Source organism: Myotis davidii, unplaced genomic scaffold, assembly GCF_000327345.1.
Source record: "Myotis davidii unplaced genomic scaffold, ASM32734v1 scaffold292, whole genome shotgun sequence".
Lineage (NCBI taxonomy): Eukaryota > Metazoa > Chordata > Mammalia > Chiroptera > Vespertilionidae > Myotis > Myotis davidii.
This window is the reverse complement of record NW_006285042.1, coordinates 1,263,161-1,282,803: the sequence shown is the minus strand read 5'-3', so window position 1 is coordinate 1,282,803 and position 19,643 is coordinate 1,263,161. Positions and strand designations below refer to the sequence as shown.

Genomic DNA, 19,643 nt, shown 5'->3' with positions numbered 1-19,643 from the left:
CTCTCTGCCCTTAAATTACTTGCCATAGCTCCTGTATATGCAGGGAAACATTATCGTCTATTGATTTTTACTTTTCTTTCAATACAGTTAAAAAAACAGATATGAGGTCTCTAGGTGAATGGGGAGAAATACAGCTTGGTATGCTTAGGGAAGGGGACTCTGCATGATTTTAGAAAAGTTAAATGTATGGTCAGAGCTCTCTGAAAAGAGCACTGAAGAAAATTAAAATAATTTTCTGTCATGGCTGTGAGTCGGGAAAACAGGAGCATTGTAAAGGTTTTTATACAACATTTCTAGTCTCTGTTCTCAGAAGGTGTCATTAGGTTTAGACTTTGGACTTTATTAAACCTAGAAAGGTCAAATAAGCTTCCTGGAATGGCATATATAATGAATGTGGGTAAGTGTAACTGTAAGAGGGATAAAGAGCCCTAGCCAGTTTGGGTTAGTGAATAGAGCATCGGCCCTCTGACTGAAGGGTCCCAGGTTCGACTGCAGTCAAGGGCATGTACTTCAGTTGCAGGCTCGCTCCCTCCAACCCCACCTTCAGCCCTGGTCGGGGCACGTGCAGGAAGCAACCAATTGATGTGTCTCTCTCACATCGATATTTCTCTCTCTGTGTCTTTCCCCCTCCTTTCTATTATCTCTAAAAATCAATGGAAAAACATATCCTTGAGAGAGGATTAACAAAAAAACCAAAGTTCTTTCTCTGGATTGTGAAACCATTAGAACTCCAAAAGTGCCGTATAGAATCAAAATCAAATATGTGCATCCCATATGACTCAGCAATTCCACTCCCAGGATATACCCAATGGAAAGGCATACAGATATTTACCAAAAAACATGTACTTGCACATATATAGAAGCATTGTTTATTGTAGCCTCAAACTGTAAACTACCCAAATGCCCAACAAAAAATAGTAAGGAAAAATAAATCATGGTATATTCACAAAATGGAATAGTATCCTGCCATGGAGAATTCAGATCTAAAACTATACACGCAATGTGAAAAAGTTTCACAAACGTAACATCGAGCAAAAGAAATCAGACACATAGAGTACATAGGATATGATTCAATGACATAAAATATGAATACAGGAAAATCTATGCTGTTAAAAATTACAATACTAGTTACCCTTGAAGAGGAAAGTAGGGACGAAAAGGGGGCATGGAGGTTTAGGGTTTCTGGAATGTTGCTTTTTTTCTGTTTCTTGATCTGGATATTGGTTAAGTAGCTGCATTCAATTTGTGAAAATTCATCAAGCTGTATGCTTACGACATTTGTACTTTCTATAGGGATATGTTATATATTAATTTTTTTAAAACACCACAGTTCTCCTTAGGACGAAGGATTCTATATTTCCCCAACTATAAAACAGTTACTCTCTTTTCTTCCTGCTTTCATCAGGAAGTAATTTGGGTTGGTATTTTAAAAATTTAATAAAGGAATAAGGAGCAGTGATTTAAATGGTTAAACCCAAATCAATAGTGTGAGAATCAAAGAAAGATTTTTTTAAAGGGAAGAAAGGAAAGCAAGAAAGATTACAAAAAAGCAAAGAAGAAAGGGAGAAAGAAAGGAAGACAAGAAAGAAAAGAGAGGAAGAAGAAATTCCACGCAGCCTGTGTGACTCAGTGGTTGAGCGTTGACCCATGAACCAGGAGGTCACAGCTCCATTCCGGATCAGGGCACATGGGGATGTGTGGGAGGCAGCTGATCAATGATTTTCTCTCATCATTGGTGTTTCTATCTCCCCCTCTCTCCCTTTTTCTCTGAAATCAATAAAAAATTTAAAAAATTATTTTTCTTCCTTAATCTTGAATAATTGTGGAAAATTAAAGAACATCTGGTAGTTAATAAATATTTTATTATGTAATCTTTTTTTTTTTTTACAAAGTCTTTAAAAGAAGAAAACATTTATTATTTTAGGGGGAAAAACAAGTTTTAGAATTATCTTAGTCACTAGGGTATTATAAAATGAAGATGTAATTTTTTACAATTTACAAAGTATTGTAATACAAATCCAACTTGCTTAATCCTTATAAAAGTGTGAGAAGCAAGCAGGAGAAACATTGTTATAACCGTTTCACAGATGAGGAAACTGTGGCTAAGAGAGTTAAAGAGAGTTTTGCACAGTCACATAACAAGTTAGCGGCAAAAGCAACTTGAAAGTAGATTTTTGGTCTCTAAGTTCTGTTTTTTTGTTTTTTTGTTTGTTTGTTTTTTAATGTTGTCCCATGGTAGCTGCCCCTCTTCTTCCTCCCTGACCCACCCCATGTCTGCCCTCCCCATTGCACATGGTGCTTCTGTTCAGAGAATACACTCAAGAAGACATATTCAATCAAGAATTCTGGCTGTACAAGCCTCCACCCTCCTACCCAAGTGAAAAAATTCTGAAGAGGCCATCTGTTCAGTCAAGCATGTGCCTGATGGCTGTGGGAGGATCGACAACTGTACCACCATGGATGCAAGCCCTAGAGAGTAAATATTGAAACATGTGTTTGTGCCTCGGGGCTCAGTGATGGGCACATTTTAAGGACCTAAATAATAATAGTGATGGTGATGTTGCCAGCCCCAGTACTACCGCAGTACCTGAGCTTCACTCAAATGAGAGCTGTGGCCATTTTGCTGATTACACATTTTTTCGGTCATTCATGTGGTGTCTCCAACCTGATCCCTGCTGTCCCCATACCTGCCTTGGTTCTCTCCTTTCTACTTTCCCAGCCATATTTTCTGTTTTGAAATGCACACTGTCTCTTCCCATGGGTTCTTGGCAGTTGATTTATTCCAAGGAGATGACTAAATTCCCATTTTTTTCTTCTCTGTAGCATGAGCTACCTCACTCATGTCTCAGTAAGAAGCAAATAACATACTCACCAGGATTTCTTGAGTAGGACATGCATCAGGTGTCATGGGATTATACACAACAAATAGAAAGTTGTATCTATTCTCAATTATCATCACAATTGGTTTGGAAGGTAAAGAATGAGATCACTTAAAAAAAAAGCAACCTTTAAATAGGTGCCCAATATTATATGTGATGGCACATACAAGGGAATCAAAGGAACTCGTAGTAAAGAAAGCAGGTAGGGTTACAAAGGGGTAGTTTTCAGGGGAAATAAAAAGCAGTGTCAAGTGGTGATTTAGGTGGGTTTAGAGCCAATAGTTTCCATCAACACTTATCCCCTAACTACTCCAAATAAACATATAATCCAAGTTTGTTTTTTAAAAAATGAGTTTTCTATCTAATCTCAGCTTCAAAATAAGACCCCCTAGCTACTGCCCTCAGATCAGGTTGCCTCATAACCTAAGCTCCTCGAATTTAGAAGTCCTGGAGATACACTGAGAGGAACTGTTTCAAACAAAATGACACACACACACACACACACACATATATATATATATATATGCTTTATTTTTCAATTGAATTGTATTTGTGTCAGAGTAATATGTGCAAATATTTTTGAAAGTCAAATATAAGGCCTCCCAGGCCTTCACTACACTGTTGTCTATGTCCATGGGCTATGCATATATGCATATAAATTCCCTGGTTACTTTTTCCCCCCACCCCTTTACCCCACCTTCCCTCTGAGATTCATCAATCTGTTCCCTGCTTCTATGTCTCTGGGTCTATTTTGTTTACCAGTTTATTTTCTTCATTGGAGTCCACATATGAGTGATATTGTGTGATATTTATCTTTCTCTGACTGGCTTATTTCTCTTAGTATAATACTCTTCAAGTTCCTCCATGCTGTCTCCCTGTTGGTAGGAATGCAGACTGGTGCAGCCATTATAGAAAACAGTAAGGAGTTTCCTCAAAAAATAAAATACGGAACTGCCATTTGACACAGTGATCACACTTCTAGGAATATATCCTAAAAAACTTGAAACACAAGTCAGAAAGAATATATGCACCCCTATGTTCATAGAAGCCCAATTTACAATAGCTAAGATCTGGAAGCTGTCCAAATACCCATCAATAGATGAGTGGATAAAAAAGGTGTGGTACATTTATATCATGGAATACTATGTAGCCTTATATAGAATTTTAGAAAAAGTTTTGAGATATTTTTTCCAGTTGGAGATAGAGGTTTGTACAAACCCCGTAATCAGTATGAAGAAAGGAGATGTGGCTAACACACAAGGAAAACTATGTCTGATTGTAGAAAAGAAATGGCGACCGGAAAAGAAAGTGAATGATGGGGGTTCCTGAAGGCCAGACTAATAATAGCAATGGCTAACATTTATCAAGCCTCTGTTACATGCCGGGCTCTCTGATAGATATCATAGTGCTCTGTCATATAATACTATCATAACAAACCTATGAGAAAGAGTTATGAGTCCTTTTTTAGAGGATGGAATAAAAGGGTTAAAAGGTTCAGTAAAGTCACACAGCTAATAAGTGACACATCTGTCTGAATCTGCATTTCATGCTCTTTTCCCTTTTCATAATTTGAATAACAAGTAGTTTAGATTGCCTATACTAGGAAGTTGGGAGTCTTTACAGGTTTTATTTTTCAGTTGAATTGTATTTGTGTTGGAGTAATATGTGCAAATAGTTTTGAAAGTCAAATATAAGACAAAATTTAGCAGTTCCCTGCCCACTCCTCCCTCCCCATCTCCAGGTTGTTCCTGGGAGGCAACCATGTCCATTTCTTTTAGTGTTTTTTTTTATTCTATTCCATTTTCTGTACTTCAAACTGATATGCTTGACTATTGTTTTAACATTTTAAACATTATCTATTGGTATCTTGTTTTCATAGATGAGGATTTATCTTTTAAATATCTCCATCTCCTCTTCTTCTCTCCACTCCATTCTCTCAACAATTATATAATTGGGGAAGGTAAATTAATATTAATGTTTACATTATGATGATGATATAAATACTGTTTACTGCCTAGCTAGGTAATGTACCATGATTATGTTTCCTTCTTATCTAACCTTTTGCTTTTGGGGGAAGAGATTGTCTTGGTGTCTGTTTGTTTTTGAATGACTTGGTTTTCTATACACCTTATTGATCATTCTTTCTAAATGCACCAAAGATTTTTGAGAACATCTTACAATACTATTTCCATATGGTCTTACCTACCAATTCCTTTATTGTTGTCCTGGAGAACCTCTCTCTGCCCTTTCTTTTCTTCCTTTCTTTCTTCCTTTCTTTCTTTCTTTCTTTCTTTCTTTCTTTCTTTCTTTCTTTCTTTCTTTCTTTCTTTCAAGACAAGAAGGGAACGTTTATTGTGTTGAGCAGACCTTATTTTCATTACAGTAGCAGGAAATTCATTCAGAGTTCACTTCAGGTGCAGTGGGCTCTGCAGACATTTAGAGCCCCAATGATTGTCCCCAAGCAAGGGCAGCACCTGGACCTATGTTGCATTTAATGTTGTATTACAGTAAAATAGAACAGTTTTTATAAAGGAGGATATTTTTTTAGGTAAATACTGTGTGTGGTTGTTTTTTTTAATTATTATTCTAACATTTTTCTTCTTTTTTCCATGTTTACTTTGTTGTTACCAAGGATAACTGGCTGGAAAACATGGTATTTGATCATGTTTTTCTCAAATTGTTGACCTTAGGTTAATTTGTATCAGTTGCTCTATGGTCATCTTGCACTGTTCTTCTGTGTTGCAGTTCATGTTTCTTGAATTCTGTATATTCTTATTTCTCAGTTTACTTTATTGCTTTTAGTGGAGCGCATCCCCCAGAAGCAAACTAAAAAAAGAGTACATGGAAGGTCCAATTTTGAGTACTTGGATGCCTACAAATATTGTTAGATTATTCTTATAATTGATTGATAATTTGACTTAGTTAAAATTTCCCTTAGACTTTTAAAAAATTTATCTTTATTGTTGAAAGTACCACAGATGCCCCTCTTTTCCTCCCTTAGACTTTTGAAGGTATTTCTCCAATATCTTACAGTTTCCAGAGTTGGTACTGAAAAGGTCAATCATTTCAATCCTTCGTTCATGATTCATTCCCCGCCTGGAATTATCTCATATATCTTATGCTGTTATTTTCTGAGTCTATTTTTTTAAATCATTTACCTTATATTATCCATATCTTTGCCATTTATCCTATATTTGAGAGCTTTCCATTTCTTTGTCTTCCAGGCCTTCTATTGCATTTTAATTTTTATCATATTTTTTATTTACAAAAAGTTCTCTCTTAGCCTCCAATTGTTCTCCCCTCCCTATTTTTGCTTCATAGATGCAATAACTTCTCTCCCCCACAAGACATTAAGTTATGTATATTCTGTTTGAAGAAATGTTTTCTTCTCCTTTCATTTTCACTGTTTTTTTCTGTGCTCCACCTCCCCCACCCCCCCAAGTTATTTTGGTCTATTTTTCATATTAAAGACTTTCTTCAAATGGCTGGTCACCCTTGTCTGACCCTTCATATGAAAGAATGAGGACTGTAAAACCGGAGGCTGTGTGTGTGAGCAGTGTAGGGTGACAGAGCGGCCACATCACTTTTTCACTGAGGACCTGAAAATGCCAGTATTAGATAGTTGTATTTTCTCTGCAGTCATTCTGTTTCTCCAGAGAAAAATCCCCAGTTTTTTGTGTGAGGCCAATATTCTAGTCTTTGTGAGGAGAGCTCATAGGAGGAAGCAGAGCGGAGGGGAAACAATCTTATTCAATGTGCAGACTTTCATTTGTTTTGTTTTGTTAATATATTTTTTGTTGATTTCAGAGAGGGAGAGAGAGAAAAAAACATTAATGATGAGAGAGAATCATTGATCAGCTGCCTCCTGCACACTCCCCACTAGGGATTGAGCCCACAACCCAGGGATGTGCCCTAACTAGGAATTAAACCATGATCTTTTGGTTCATAGGTTGTCCTCAATCACTGAGCCACACCAGCCAGGCCAGACTTCATTTATTTCCCCTATTTTTAGCTCCAACTCTCACTCCTCCTCTAGTGACTCTAGCATTCCCAAATTCAGAGTCTCCCTAGTCCATTTTTCCAAGAAATAATATGTAGTATCATGCAAGAATAGATAATGGAAGCAACCTACGAGTTATAGCATTCGGCATATTGACTTCTTTTTACTTTTCTTTTTCTTTCTTTTTTCTTGGGGGGGGGGTGCATATTGATTTCAACCAATTTTCTGTTAGCTTTGTTCTTGCATCTGTCTCCAGGGGCTCCTGTCCTTCCATGTCCTGAGCTTTTCAGAAATTCTAAGGAAGAAATCACTTAACTTCTCATTGGAATCCCACTTTATAAGTATTTTTGTTGCTTCCTCCTTTCTGCTAAGACAACTATTATTTTTTCATCCAATAAGTTTTTTGTCTAATTCTCTTTGACTTAATGAATAAAAACAAAATTACTTTACGTTCAGTTTAGTGGGCTGCTGAAATATAAAAGACATTTGTATGCCTAATCTGCCATGTTTTTTAAAAAAATATATAGTTTATTGATTTTTGTTACAGAGAGGAAGGGAAAGGATAGAGAGTTAGAAACATTGATGAGAGAGAAACATCAATCAGCTGCCTCCTGCACGCTTCCTACTGGGCATGTGCCCACAACCAAGGTACATGCCCTTGACTGGAATTGAACCCAGGACCCTTCAGTCCGCAGGCCAACGCTCTATCCACTGAGCCAAGCCAGTCAGGGCCTAATCTGCCATCTTTAACATTGCCACGGGTTGGGTTCATTTTGAGTTAATTTTTGCATGTGGTGTGAGATGGGGGTCCACATGTGGATGTCTAGTTGTCCCAACCACCATGGATATTAAACCTTGAGAATAGCATGATTGATTTTTTTAAAAGTTAAGAAAATAGTATTGATCATTTCTCAGCCTTTGGGGTAAGATCAATGAAGAAAATAGCTATTGACATCTATTCTGTATGTGTTTTATATTATGTATTATGAGACACAAGCCCACTATCCTCTTTCTGGTTATTAGTTTCTGATTCTTATGCACTGGACCACTTGCCTTTAATTTTTACTATTCATTGCTGGAATTAGAATGTTGAACAGGACAATGGTCATGCTCAGAGTATTTAAAACATGACACTTAAGAATTCTTTTGTGGTTGACCTGCATCCATTAAAAAGCTCATTTTGAGTAGACTTGTTTAGGTGCCTATGACTCCAGGAAAAATGGAGTATTTGCTATTTGTCAGGCATTGAAGTAAGTTCCAGAGAAATAGAAAAATATAAAATATGCTCTTTTTTGGCCTTGAGCTCACAGTCCAGTGGGAGGAAGTAACACATTCTAAAGAAACTGCCACACACTCCTCAAACCATCATCCTATCTCACACCAAAGCATCTTGTCCATGACATTCTAAGAGACTTACTAAAATTATAATTTGTCTTTATGTCCCTTTTATTTAGCAAAACATCTACTCCTAATGAAGAAAACTGATTTTCTTTTCTGGATCATATATTGGCTCCTGATGGTCACTTCTTGATCTGTGTGCTTCACACCATCATAAAGAAATCTGTTTGTAATTTTATACTTCTTTGTCCATAATTCCTAGTCATACAGGGAGTTACTCTCTCTTTTACTTTGCCACTGTTGTTAACTAGACAAATATTGTCTATTCCCAATCTTCAGGCTCCTTTACTATTTTCTAAGATTATTAAACATTAATCTGTAATAGTTATGTGAAGTGAACTTTTCTTGCCAATTTAGTCAGGAAAAATTTTCAACCTTACACATGACTCTTTACATAATAGTCTTATTTTCCATCTTAGTAAATGCAATCATATGACAGTGGGCCAAGTAGGGCAGGTAGATATAGTCCAAAATCAAAGGCTATAATGAAGGAGTTATATTATGTAATATAGGAAAAATAATTTCAAAAAAAGATAATAAATGATGGTGACTTTCAGTAATTTAATGGAGTGGGAAAATAAATACAAATGAGCATAAATTTTAAAAATGATCATCTCACAATGATCTGATTTTTAAAGTGCAGCATATCTTTTCAGTCCTGACTACCAGACTACCTGGAATCCTGACTACCAGAAACTTACCTGAGAGTCAAATCTTCTTTTCCTAAAACGAATACACTTTGGTCTGAAGGCAGGGTGAAAATTCATGTCTCCTACTTTCCCTTTCAAATTCCAGCCTTATTGTGGCTATATGGACTCTGGGGGTCTGTTTATAGTCTATTGCCTAAGAACTGGTCTTCTCAACCCCTCTCAGAGCAAAAATTTTTTTCCTGGCTCAAAACTCCCAGATCTTTTGAGTTCTCTCATTTAAGTTGGATTTTTCATCTGGAGATGTGCCTTATCCACAGGCATGGCAAAGGTGATTGACATGTGTTTCCCTTCTGAGCTCAAGTTATTCATTCTCACAACTCTGAGTAATTTGAAGATATGGAATTAACAGAAAATAGAATGTTTCTTCAGAGTTTGAGGATTTTGTAGCATGAGTCAATCTTTCTGTCCATCACTTATTATTGAAAATGACGTGCCCAGCAGATGTTTGTAAGATTGCACCAATTCATATGGACATAAGGATATGCTTTAAAGTTACTCTTTAAAAAAATTTAAATCCATGATGTCTAATTTATTTTCTTGTACTCTGTCTCGTTTTAAAAATATAGAACCATGGGAATCATTCTCAGGTGAACCCAGCCCCAGTAGTTGGGATTGTATTTACAGAGATTTTATTATAAGAAAATTCATGAAGTATAATTTTTTTTAAAAAAAGAAAGTGATTATAATCAAAACTTTTCCAATGCTCCCAACTCATGATTAGAAGTGATATATTTTAAGTCTTCCCCCTGGTTTTCATATGCAGACAAAGAATTGTGTAAGTGGGATTTTGTTTATCCTTTCCATTACAATTTCACTGTTTATGCTGAACCATGATGAGAGGAGCATTATATGAGACATCATTATGAATTGTTGTTGACAGGAAGAAGAACAGCCAGAATAAGTGATAAAAAGAGAATGAGGAAAGGGTCTGGTGGGGACAGAATGTGGTGATACAGATGCTACCTCAGCATGAGAACAGAGACCTGTTACGCACATGGGGGGAACACATGGTCCGCTTCCATCCTTGCAGGGCCCCCATTTCCGCTGAGTTCTCTGCTGACTCTAGTTCTCAGTCCAGAAGGAATTGGCACAATCTTTACTACCTGCAGAGATCAGAAATAAAGACCAAGACTCCCATGGTGCCTTTGAACAAGTAAGTTTAGAAAGCCACAAAAGGGTGGACAGATTGCTAATAGCAGCAGGAGGTGGGTATGCCTTCTATAGTGTGGCCCCACAGGAATGCCATCTATGCACAACCAGGAAGAAGAGCCAGATCTCTGCCAGGAAAAATGAAATCTCATTGCCTGGGTAGGGACTGATCAGAGACACTCCCTCTGCATGTGTACACTATTTAGAGGACTACTTAGGAAGAATGGCACATGGAAGCAGCCATTCCCCTGTTGGAAACTGACTCTGGGCAATTTCCTCCCCTTGGCGTGGTGACCCCTCATTTTTTCACATAAAACACACTAGCACCTGGACAAAGCTCTTTGGACATTCTTCCAAGTGCACTTTCTGGGACATGCCAGGTTCATGGCAGTCACTCGGGATCACAAGATGAAAAAGCCAGAAGGGGCCTTAGAGGTCATCCAGTTAGCCGGGTATGCCCCACAGACACTGAGTGAATCATGCGTTTTCATCTAGTTTGGCATCTGCCTGTGAATTTACATGATGTCACTTCGGTGCTGACAAATGAGCATCCTGGCTACAGCCAACACTTGTGTGGGCTGCCTCATCCCCAGGCGCTAGCTGGTTAATGTGATGAGGAATCAGCCCTTTCTGACTCAATGGACTACAGCGTCAGCTCTCTTGTCTGATCTGGCTTAGTTTTCCTGCACTGTCAACGTGATTGCTGGGGCTCTGATTTTCTCCCTTCCCCACTCTGCCTCTGACTTTCTGGCGGGCTAGCTACTTGGCTCCCTCTTCTCTCTGCTGCTCGGCTTCCCTTGCATTCTGCCTTCTCACAATCTCTAGCCTCAAATCGGGGAGAGAGAAGGAGAGCAGGCCTCGTGTCTCAGGATGAGGGCTGATTATCCTTCTGCTCCCAACCTGAAGTTCTTCCCTTGCCTTCTGGGGTCAGGATCTCTCCGTTCCCCTCATTCCTTCGCTCATGGCACATGGGGAGTATTAGGCAGTGGAGAGGCCTGCACTGATCCTGATTTCAGCCTATGTGTCAGGGCCTCAGACCAGGCTAGACAGGAAGAGGGAACTGCAAAGATTTAGTTCCAAAGAATACCCTCAAGGGGGGTGAAGACACAGGAGTCTTCATCCTTAAAACCGAGGAGACCTCCTAGTTACAGAAGTAATGAACCAGTGATGGCATAGGCCTCACACCTTTCTCTTAAAGCCACTTGGCCAAAACCCATCTCCAGGAAGCGTGAGCCTGAGAGAAAGATACAAGCATGTCAGGGAAAGGATCCTTGAGGAAGACCACACGCCTGAAATAAACCTAAACAGGAAGAGACAAATTTTACTTTGGGGATGAATAACAGCAAACTTTGGGGATGTTTATCCATTCTACTTCTGAATCCACAGGTACTCCAACTCTTGTCAGAGAAGATCAGAATTCAGATAATTAAACATCGATATTAAGCAGAGATCCCCATAAACTCTGAATCAGTGCTTTTTAAACTTAGCTTCACATTGGAATCATCTGGGTGAGAGGGCCCTTTAAAAAATGCTATACCTGGATCCTGCTCTCAGAAATTTTGATTTAACTGTTCTGGGTGCTGCCTGGGCATTAGCACCTTTAAAATCTGCCTAGTTAAATCGAATCTAACAGTCAAGGCTGAGAGCCAATGTTCTGAAAAGAAATACATGTAACAGGGAAGCTTTTCAAAAATGAAGTTTCTCTTTCTTTTCTGTAGAAAGAGAGATGCCATAAAGCACCTTGGAACCACGAGGGACTCTGCTTTAGAAGGGCAATTAGCGTGGACTCTGAGGGTGGTTTCTTTCAGACAGGCAGGTGTAGAGGAGCCTCTGGAGTCTGAACTCAGCAGTTACTGTGGACAGAAAAAGGGATGATTAGATGCTTTGGGTTTCGAAAGTTCAAAAGGAAAATCTATTCAATCCTTTGTTGCAGATCTGCAGAGAGAGAAAAAGGATAGTAGTTCAGGGTCAGCTGATGTCCTGGCAGGTGTCTGCATGTGACTCTCACCTTTGCTTTTGCTGCTCTGTGCTTGGAACTGCCTTCTCCCTCTTATCAAGTTCCCAGATCAAATTTCAACTCTCCTCCCTGCAGTTTTCCATGCCACATGGAGTAAAATGAACCTATCTTGCATTCCTAGAGTACTGCCTGTGTATTTCCATTCCCACACTTGTCACATTGTATTAGTTGTCTGTTTACCAGCCTGTCTTCTTTCCCAGCTAGACTGTGAACTTCCTAAAATCAGGGACTTCACTTTTCATCTTTTTGTAATAAATGTGGAGAGTGCCTGACATATGGTAAGTGCGTTACACATACCTATGGAGCTAATCAGAAACAATAGATATGATACTTAGACTAGTTCACAATCCTGCTTAACTTATAATGTAATTGAAATAGATATACAAATAATGAATGGTAGAAAGCATTAATGTGGGATCATATCCATCTTTAAAGTTCTGTGAAATTTGTTTAAACACACAGGATCAATACGAACATTAAATACATAATGCCAACATTTCTCAGCAGGTTACCAGTCGGGTGCAGGCATCTTGTGCATGGGGTAGAAGGTGGCGGGAGGCAGGGCTGGGAAGACTGCTGGAGTTCGAGAAGCTGCGTGTGCTGTGGGTGGCATTTGGACTTCTCACTATGGTATTTTGGAGCTCAAGGAGTCCTCCCAGCAGGAAATGACAAAATCATATTAGTCATTTAGAAAAGGATCAATTGGTTAAAAAAGAAGCCTAGAAGTTGATGGCAATGGGAGCTGGCTAAAGTCGATGCTGGAATCTTAGATTGAAAACTCAGAATTGCTGTTGCTGCTGTTTGCTGATTGGGCTCTTCTGCTTTGGTTTGTAGGACATCTGTATCCTTATAATAAACCCCGAGTCCCCCTTTACTTGAGTTATTTTAAGTACATTTCTCTTCCCTACAACCAGATGTGCCCTAGTACAAAAACTAAAATGAATTCTGCTTTAGAGACTAAATCCATGGATAACCACTGATATAACTCCAAATGTGTATAATCCCACATACCCTTTTGTTCTTGAAAGCAGATGACAAAGTTTGTATCACATAGAGGGGGCAGAATAGAGAAAGAAAAACAAAAGTGCCTGGCCGGTTTTCTCAGTGGTTAGAGCATCACCCACAGACCAAAGGGTCACAGGTTTGATTCCTGGTCAAGGGCACATATCTCAGTTGCAGGTTTGATCCCTGGCCCCAGTCTGGGCTCAAGGGAGGCAACCAGTCAATGTGTCCCTCTCACATCAGTGTTTCTCTCTCCCCACTCCCCCCTCCCTTCCTCTCTCTCTCTAAAGATCAATGGAAAAAATATTCTCAGGTAAGGATTTTTTTTTTTAAGTGGTAAAGTAGCTGCTTCCATAATTTACTTAAACTTTCTCTCAAATCTTCTCAAATTAATATTTTCTTTTATATACAAGGGAGTACATATGTATAAATATGTGCACATGCCAAACATATCAGAATAATGGATAGAGTGTTACTTAGGAAATATAGAAGGCAGAGGACATGAAATTGCAGCATGAAGTTCCATGTCACACATAGAGAGCAAACAACTGAAAATCTTATTCTGGTAATACTGAAATGTACACATGAACCATAAACATTGTCTAATTTTTTTCAAGAAATACTAAATAGATGCCTAACTTTTTCATTTTCTTCAGCAATTTTAATTGTTATAAATAACCAAAGGCCTTCTCTAAACCCATGTAGTATTTTAATCAAGGGAAATAGCTTCCTGAATTATATTCCAATTCCCAAGTGTGAGTGTTTAACACAGTCTTAATTTTCTGAAAGTACTTGGTGGGGTGTGACTCATTTTCCTCTTCTCTCCGACTCAGCTTTGCCACATGAGCATCACTTTTTATGGGCACAGCCATAGATTCAGGCTAATAGCTCAGCTTCCGTCCCCTTATAAGAGGGTTTGGGGAGGCTTTCTGGACTCAGTGGAACATTTCTAGGCAGGGTTCTGCATCTAAAATTAGGGTCTGAACATGGGATTCTAAGCCGATGAGGTGTGGCCCTCTGAGGGAGAGGTCTGCGTGCTTTCCCCTCGCTGACCGCCTTTCCCCCAGGATGGACCTCAGCTGACTCTCATGAGGAGGAGAGAAAAGCCAGGCGAGGGGGATCTGACCTTCCCTTTCAGCACCTGTGACAGAGGAAATAATTGGAAATCAACAATTAAGTGACCAGTCCAAGGTCAGAAACATGGAAGCCAGGCTGGCTCAGAGAACAGAAGAAGCAAAGCCATAACCATATAAGGACAAGATAGGATGGTCTAGTGGTTAAGTGCACAGATACTGAAATCAGAGTGCTGGGTGCTCAACTCCAGCCTGCCTTTTATTTACTGAGTTGTTTGACCTCGTCAAGTAATACTTTTCCATCTGAATAGACACATGGCAATAGTACCCCCCTCATAGTACTGCTTTGAAGACTAGATGTGATAACAGATGTAAAATGATTTGTTCTAGCTCGTGTGTGGCAAATGTTTTATGTTAGTAAGAGAAAACTCGCCAGCCTGGAGGAGAGACATGCAGTGAAGAGGCAGGGCCTGGGCAGTAGCATGGAAGGGGATACAGGATAGATATAGGCTGCATCTCATAGCACCTTGTCCTCTACCTTCACCTGTCACGGAAGTAGCTTGTGCTCTTCTGGCTGGGCAGCTGCACCAACATGTACTAAAAAGAGATTTGGAGACTCCTCAGAAAGCAGAGAACAGCTGTGTCTTTCTCTGCCGTTCAGCTTATTTTTGTTCCCTGTGAAGGCCACGCGAGCTACTGAGATTAAAACATCCCTCCATCTCCCCACCCCCCAAACAACTCTCTCTCCAATGAACCAAGAGCTTGAGTGGCAGCACCAGTGACAGATTACCTGGCTGTCTGGCCCCTGTGTGCAGGTGCCTCTCCTCCCCAACCCCATCTCCATCCTAGTTCTGGCTTCCCCGGTCAGACTTCTCTGCATAGCCGCAGAGGGTGTGCTCAGCAGCTCTGCCCAATGACAGATGGACCTGCAGCAGCCCCAACGAGAGGCCAGGCTGTGTCAGACTTCAGAGCACATTTGGAGGGTACTGCTTCTCAGCTGATAGTAACAGCATTGGATTTTGTATTTTGTTAGGGATGGGCACTCTGTGGTCACTTTTCAGATTAATTGGTTCTTTGTCTACATAACTCTTTTCTCAACTATCCTGTATATTTACCCCTCTCTTCCCTCTCGTTTATCTCCTTATTTGTTCTTGTGAATAATTGCAGATTTCAAAGTATTTGCACACAAAGTCCTCTCTCTAATCTGATGGACAATCAAGCTTAATTGTGAATCCCTTTGGGAGGATTCACACAGGTGAAGCCCCTTAGCCTACAAACCCAATGCCTGTCCAGGGGTAAATGAGGGTCTTCAGCTGCCCTATGCATCCTATAGGCATTTCATTCAGCCCTTGGGTTCCCACGTTCAGGGGACCCTTGGTATGGTTATGTGTGCAAGCAGACTATTCTTTCCTGGGCCTGGGACCTTGAACCAGCAACATGTCTGACGCCTCTCATTGTCCTATTGCATCCAGGTGATCTTACCTACATGCATATTGATTTTGTAAAGCACATAGACCTGTGGTTGATGGTGACCAACATATTTATAACATAAGGACTAGACCAGAGCACTAGGGTTTGACAAAGGTGACCCAGAGATTGCTGTGAGTGTAGAGAGAGGCAAGGTGGAGCCTCTGAACGCTCCCACCCCAATTCAAGAAGAGAAACTCTCTGCTTTTGAGTTGTGTATATTTGGTTCTGTGCTGGCTATTCTGTTTGCCTGTTTAAGTCCTTTCTGTGCCCTTCTGCGTCTTGCTCTTTGCCCCCAGGAAGCTGACTTCTGTGGACTGCATCTTTTGGGTTCTCTTGCCTTCTAGCTTTCCATTGGGCTCAGCCAATGACAGGAGGATCAGTAGATTGAGGGCAGAAGGAGAAAGAAGCAGAAGTACTTATTCCACTGACCCTTTCTAGCTGTGGCTTGTCAATGGCTACATTCCCTTATCAAAGTCCACATCTCCTATCTGATGGTCCCTCCTACAGCCACAGTTCTTGCCTGGCTCTGGTAACCACTCTGCCCACTCTGTTGACCTTCCAGGCCAAAGGATCCATGCCATCCCACTGTGGCTAGCCCTGTGGTGCTTTCCCTTCCTTTGCAGTTGTTCCTTTACCCTACCCAACTTTTGTGACTAGTCCCTTCCTTAAACCCCCTTCACTCACACCTTTTGAGTTTCCCATTGATGTTTGAATCTTCCATGCTAGGACTGTGGCTGATTCGGTCTTCTATTGTAAGATTTTGTTTAGTAAAAGAGTCTACTGCTAAATTGAGTTCGGAAAACCACAACACTAGATCAATCATAAGCATTGTAAGAACAAATGCACATTCTTTGTGAGGGTGAATTACCTGATGGCTAAAGCAATACCATAAAAAAACCATCAACCTACATGATTTTTAGCATACATTTTAAAGTTTATATTGAGGGATACATTAAATTCAGTATTAAATTTAATTACTAAATAGAGGCTAATGACTCTGGAATCAGACAGACTTGAATCCAGACTCTGACACTTACCATCTGTGTGATATTAAGTAAGTTATTTAACTTCACTAAGCCTCAGTTTTCTCATCCGTAAAATGAAGTACAGTTGGCCAACAACATGGGTTTGAATTGCACGAGTCCTCTTCTACACAGATTATTTTCAATAATACTATAAATGTATTTTCCTTAATAATGTTTTCTTTTCTCAAGCATACTTTATTGTAAGAATATAGTGTATAGTGTCATGAGCATCTCTGTTGCCAACCACGAGCGAGCTGTTGGTGTGCAGATGACTTGGCATGGCTCTCGGACTATAGCTGTGTCAGTGTGTTGCAATGCCATCTCGTACCAATATGCCTACTGGAATCCCGAGTCGTAAGGGAAATACTCAATGCTCTCCAATACAGATGATGGCTACATTTCCCTTCAGTTTAAGAAAGCTCTCCTGAGAGCTCATGTATGACCACTGCGCTTGCCACAGTGTTGGTTTTGATTGGTGCCATTCTGTTTATCATATGCTCTCTCCTGCTGGTGGGCTATATCAGCAAAGGGTCCAGTCTTATTCATTGGCATCCTGGTGTTCCTGCCAGGATTTACCACCTGCACATCGCCTATACTGCATCCAAAGGCTACCAAGGTTACTCCTACAATGATGTTCCAGACTTTGATGATTAGCACCCACCTCAGCCCTGAGGAGCAGAGTCAGATGGGGCTGAGCTCAGCTTTAAGATACTGAGCAGAAATGATGGCTAAGGACTAAGGAATTCTGCAGTTTGCAGATGTTTAACAAAACATTGGCCAGGTTTTATGGGTCCATCCTAAAGATGTTAACTGAGCTTACAATTAGCTAAGTAGGGCATGCTCCGTTTTTCATCTCCTGGCCCTGACAAAAACTTGACAAGTTTTTGCACATGAACTTGTATCATGGAAGAATAGCAATGTTAATTGGAAAAAGTGGGTAGTCATTCTATAATGGAAAGTGTTTCTGCCACCACCTATTTTAGAGCTGAGCATTTATTTTAAATAGTCTTTATCATCAGTTTGTTCTTGTGGCAAATGGAAGAATGCAGTATGTCACATTTCTTATTACTAAGTAATTTATTTGGAAAATATCTAAGTATTTTATCCCTTATCCATTAACTTCATGTTCTAATGGAAGACCTTGGAAAAATCATTTATTGGTGTGAAAGCACCTGTAATATTTTTTACTTGCTTTCTTACTAAGAACAACCAGGAATTTTTTAAATCTCAGAGCAAATTTTCAAAATGTAAACACTTTCTCTGTTCGCCACTCCTTGGCCAATCCTGATCTGGTTCACCAATCAGTTGGGCATTATATAATTTGGGTAGTTCTATCTTTTATAGATTATGATATTCTGTATAGCATGTCTTTAAGGACTGGACATTTGGCTGTTTTCTAAGGGAAAATGTAGATAAGTGGTTGTTCTTTAGAGTTTATAACCCCATTGTGAGCACCTTGTATTTTAGTATAATGTCATTTTGTTGAAGATCGAAAGATTTAGCCTCGATCCCTAGGGGATTAGACTGCCTTAATCTGATTTTGTTTCTGAGGTTGCAAAAAGTGACTTATGTTCAAAAGAAATTAAAATGTGAAAATCTAAAAAAAGAACATAATATAAACACAAAATATGTGCTAACTAGCTATTTATATTATTGATAAGGCTTCTGGTCAACAGTAAGCTAGTAGTAATGTTTTCAGGGAGTCAAGAGTTATATATGAATTTTAAACTGCATGAGGGGTTGGTGCCCCTAACCCTGCACTGTTCAAGGGTAAACTCTCTACCTCATAAAATTATTGGGAGAATTAAATGAGATAATGTATAGAGTGATGAGCTTGATATTTAGCTTGATACCCAATAATTTAACTCTTGCTTTTATTATTTACTAGAGGTCCAGTAAACAAAATTTTGTGCACAGGGTGGGGGGTGCCCCTCAGCCTGACCTGTGCCCTCTTGCAGCCTGGGACCCCTTGCTCCTTACTTCCTGCTGGCAGTGGAGGTGGGAGAGGCTCCTGCCATCACCACTGTGCTCACTGGCTGTGAGCCTGGCTTCTGGCTGAGCAGCACTCCCCCCGTGGGTGTGCACTGACCACCAGTGGGCAGCTCCTGCATTAAGTGTCTTCCCCATGGTGGTCAGTGCATGTCATAGCAATTGGTTGTTCTGCCATTCAGTCGATTTGCATATTAGGGTTTTTGTATATAGGATAATAATAAAATGCAAAGACTATATCAACTCAGGAAAAGTCAACATTTTAAAGAAACAGTAGCTTGAAACCTAAAGGTCTGGATGGGGAAGTAAAAAGTGCTTCATATAGACAAACACCATACATGTTTCGTCCTGGAGCTTGTAAGTGTTTAAATCATCTGTCCCGTCCTCCTGTGCAGAGATCTATCGTGAACCCACATGCATTCTGTGCCAGCAGAGACTCACTGGTACCATCAGTAAAGTTAGCCAGGCATACTATACAAAATGCAGAGCAAGGAGAAGTTACTTGAGGAGGTTACCAATGCTGGAGCTCCTCCTTCAAAACTTGGCCCGCATGTTGTGCTCTCACGGAGATCTACCCCTGACCTATTTAAAACTGCAACTCACTCTGAATCCCCAGAACTCCTGATCTATCATGCCCTGCTTTTTTGTTGTTTTCTTTACTCCATTTCACCCATCACCTGCTATCATACCATGCAATTTGTTTAGTACATTTCTTGCTTATTGTTTGTTTCCCCAAGTTTGAATATAAGCTCCATAATGGGAGGAAATTTTTTTTTTGCCTCGTGCACTGATATTTATCAACTCGGTACTCAATAGATATTTGTTGAATGCTGTCAAGTCATCTTTGCATTATACCCCGTGTGAGATTTGGCTATTCAAGTATATCTCTATCTCTATCTCTATCTCTATCTCTATCTCTATCTCTATCTCC

The 19,643-nt window shown here is 39.8% G+C and overlaps 1 long non-coding RNA gene and 1 pseudogene across 3 annotated transcripts in view; one reads left to right on the top strand and one right to left on the bottom strand.

Annotated features, from left to right (window-relative positions):
- The window catches only part of LOC107181777, a 137,091-nt gene that overhangs the window by 104,138 nt on the left and 13,310 nt on the right, over positions 1–19,643 (bottom strand). The window lies entirely within an intron of this gene.
- Positions 16,941–17,377, top strand: LOC102773869 (annotated as a pseudogene).